This window comes from Lathyrus oleraceus, chromosome 1, assembly GCF_024323335.1.
Source record: "Lathyrus oleraceus cultivar Zhongwan6 chromosome 1, CAAS_Psat_ZW6_1.0, whole genome shotgun sequence".
NCBI classification, from domain to species: Eukaryota; Viridiplantae; Streptophyta; class Magnoliopsida; order Fabales; family Fabaceae; genus Lathyrus; species Lathyrus oleraceus.
The window spans coordinates 105,827,384-105,831,466 of record NC_066579.1 but is presented as its reverse complement, the minus strand read 5'-3'; the positions used below and the strand labels follow the sequence as shown (position 1 = coordinate 105,831,466).

The window sequence follows — 4,083 nt, the reverse complement described above, 5'->3', positions numbered from 1 at the left end:
TTTCTTTATTATTTTTACGAGTTCTACACTATCTCCCTTGCAATTTCTATTTTCCTTTTTCCTTTTTAGCATTTAGTTAATTCTTTTCGCACAATAGTTTCTACACCGGAAACTATTGTGCACCTTTTTACCGGATCTAACCTTACGTTAGAATCTAGCTTTATTTCCTTCGTTTTAATTTGTTGTTTAATTGAAGAATCCAAGAACAAATCCTACCGGCTTGTGGTGGAGTGTTCAAGACTATTGTTTAACTCATTCAGGTTCTTTAATTATTATTTAATGCTTTGTTTTATTATTTATTTATATTATCTGCCTGGGATGAGTCTGTTTATGCATGATAAGTATTTTAGTTTGTTTAGCATGTCTGGCTAATTCGCTTAGATATCGGTATGTAAAGTAAGCGGAATAAGGAATCAAGACTAAGTCGGTTAAATTAAGTTTAAAATTAAAATCACTCTTTTTACGGTCTCAATTTACAGGTTTAATAACAAGGGTTTTTACGAAAGTAAAAGACATAAAGAAGTTAAAATCAATAGAGCGAGAGTTTGAGGTTTTAACTGGACAGTGTAAATTAGACATTAATTCTAGATCAGGGCGAGAGCAAGTTTTAGAGTTAATTAAATTCCGATCTTTTCCAAAAAGTATTTTTAAAGATTGAATGTGAGGACGAGAGTTAAGCATTCGAATTTAATTATATAACCTAAGTCAACAGAGCGAGAGTTTGAGATAAGGGTGTTTAAACGGTCAGTGTTTTCTTGAAAAGAGTTTCTATGGACTGTATTGCTTTCAAAAAATGGTTTTTTGACTTAATTATAAGTGACAACTACATTAACATAAAATCATGGTTTATTCAACAGAGCGAGAGTTTGAGATAAAACTTTTAACCAATAAAGTCAACTGAAAAGATTTATTTTAAAACCAAGAGACCGACAAAGGATTGATTCCCTAATTACGACGAACTACATACCGATATCCGCTTTATTAATATTTAATCTAGATCTTAGTTTAGTTTTTAGCTTTCCCCCAAACAATCAAACATTATTCACCTTAGCTTTACGAAGTAACCTTAGATAACAGTATATCGATTCATAAGTCCCTGTGGGATCGATATCTTTTAAAACTACGCGATAGAACTGTGCACTTGCAGTTTGTACCCTAAATTCGAATCATAAAGTCGCGATCAAGTTTTTGGCGCCGTTGCCGGGGACTTTTATTTAATCGATATCGTAACTCTTCCGTTACGCTGTAGAGACTAAGGTTTCTTTTTCTTCTATTCTTTCTTTCGTTGATTTGTATGCCACGCACTCGCTCACAAGGCGAACCGCTCTATTTACGAATCAACGATATCGAACTATATCTCCGAGTCCTACGACGAATTCGGGAATATCGTGCTGCAAACAATCTCCCTCCTGTAGAACTTCCTAATTTCAAAAACCTTTTTCCTTCGATACCCGAGATGGCAGAACCAGCTCGTGCTCTTAGAGATTACGCCGCTCCATCGCAAGATGAGCCGCATTCAAGTATTGCTCCGCCCGCAATCGAAGCAAACAACTTCGAACTTAAACCTTCGCTGTTGCAGGCTGTGCAACAGAACCAATTCTCTGGAAATCCTACCGAGGATCCAAACCTTCATTTATCCGTATTTGTCCAATACGCTGATACTGTTAAAGCTAATGGTGTCACTTCGGAGGCAATTCGACTTCGTCTTTTTCCTTTCTCATTAAGAGATAGCGCTAGAAGATGGCTTCAGTCTCTCCCTTCAAACTCTGTCACCACATGGAACGAGTTGAAGAAAGTTTTTCTTGCCCGATACTTTCCGCCAAGCAAAACAGCTATGTTAAGAGCCCAGATAAACGGATTTAAACAGAAAGACAACGAGTCTCTTTTCGAAGCATGGGAAAGATACAAAGACATGATGAGACTTTGCCCACACCATGGTTTGGAAGACTGGTTAGTAATTCACACATTTTATAATGGTCTCTTGTACAACACAAGGTTAACAATAGACGCCGCTGCAGGTGGTGCACTAATGAACAAACCTTATGCTGATGCTTACCAGCTTATCGAAAGCATGGCCCAAAACCACTATCAGTGGGGAACCGAACGAACAATGGTGGAAAAACCTCAAACGAAAACTGGCATGTACGAGATAAGTAACCTTGATCACGTTAATGCAAAAGTGGATGCTCTGGTCCAGAAAATTGAAAGTTTAAATGTATCGCCTCCAACCGCCGTGGTTGCTATAACTCAGAATTGCGAGGTCTGTGGAATCCAAGGTCACACTCCTACGGATTGTCAACTCTTGACAGGAATCCGAGCAGAGCAAGTAAACTATGCTCAAGGAAGCCCCTACTCGAATACCTATAACTCAAATTGGAAGAACCATCCAAACTTTTCATATAAGAGTAATAATGCTTTGTATGCACCTGGACAGTCTCCAAATCAAGCCCCAGCTATACCTCCGGGATATCAGAAACCGAACCCATCCATGCCTAACAATAACGCCCCTAGGAAATCCAACTTGGAAATCATGATGGAAAACTTTATAGCTTCCCAACAACAAACCAATAAAGATTTCTTAAACCAGAATGTACACACTGGCGAACAACTTAAACAACTAGCAAGCAAAGTAGATGCCCTGGCTACCCATAACAAAATGCTGGAAACACAAATATCACAAGTAGCTCAACAACAAGCACCTACTGCTGCCCCAACTGGTACATTCCCTGGACAGCCCCAACCTAATCCGAGAAGCCACGCTCATGCAATTATATTAAGAAGTGGAACGGAAGTGGAAGGACCGTCTGATCCAAGGATAGAAAACCAAAACCCTAAGAAATCAACTGAGGAAAGTGAACCTAAGGAAAAGGAAGAGAGTAATAAGGAAACCCTAGAAAAGAAGGAACCTTATGTACCTCCACCACCTTACAAACCACCTATCCCTTACCCTCAAAGGCTTGATAAAACCAAAGATGCGGGCCAATTTAGAAAATTTGTTGATCTCCTTAAACAATTAAACGTTACAATTCCGTTCACCGAAGCTATTACGCAGATGCCCTCCTATGCTAAATTCTTAAAAGAAATTCTTTCTAATAAGAGGAAACTTGAAGATAGCGAAACCGTTACACTCCCTGCCGAATGTAGCGCTATAATCCAAAACATGCCTCCTAAACTCAAGGATCCGGGTAGTTTCTCTATACCCTGTCGCATAGGAAAATTTGTCATCGACAAAGCCTTATGCGATTTAGGAGCCGGAATTAGCGTTATGCCTTTATCCATATGTAAGAAACTGGAAATGGGAGAATTAAGACCAACCAAAATGTCTGTGCAACTAGCAGATCGTTCCATCAAATATCCTGTAGGAATTCTTGAAAACGTTCCCGTACGCATAGGTCAATTCTACATTCCAACTGATTTTACAATTATGGACATTAGAGAAGATGATATTACTCCCATTATACTGGGAAGACCGTTTTTAGCAACTGTCGGTGCAATCATAGACGTAAAACGAGGACGACTCACCTTCGAAGTAGGTGAAGAGAAAATTGAGTTCATTCTCTCTCAATTTTTGAAAGCACCTGCAATAGAAGATACATGTTACTTCATGGATATCATCGATGAATGCATAAAAGAAGCAGAGCTAGGAGAAGACAAATCATCAGACTATCTTTTAAAAGACAAATCTAACCAATGTTTAGCGATAACACCGGACCCGACGCAATGTCTTAACAAACAAACCCTTGACCTGAAAACACTTCCCAAAAATCTGAGATATGAATTCCTAGACTTAGAACTTGAACGACCTGTGATAGTTAATGCAGACCTAGGAAGACTCGAAACAGAAAAACTCCTACATATCTTAAGAAAGTATCCAACCGCACTAGGTTACCACATCACCGATCTTAAAGGAATAAGTCCTTCTATTTGTATGCACCGCATCATGCTAGAAGAAGACTGTAAAACCTCTAGGGAACACCAGAGGAGACTAAATCCGATCCTGAGTGAGGTAGTAAAGAAGGAAATAACCAAGTTATTAGAAGCAGGTATTATATATCCTATATCTGATAGCAAATGGGTTAGTCC

At 38.8% G+C, this 4,083-nt stretch overlaps 1 pseudogene; it reads right to left on the bottom strand.

The window, feature by feature from the left end:
- Positions 1-1,841: 1,841 nt before the first annotated feature.
- LOC127116402 (uncharacterized) lies at positions 1,842-1,941 on the bottom strand (annotated as a pseudogene).
- Positions 1,942-4,083: the final 2,142 nt, after the last annotated feature.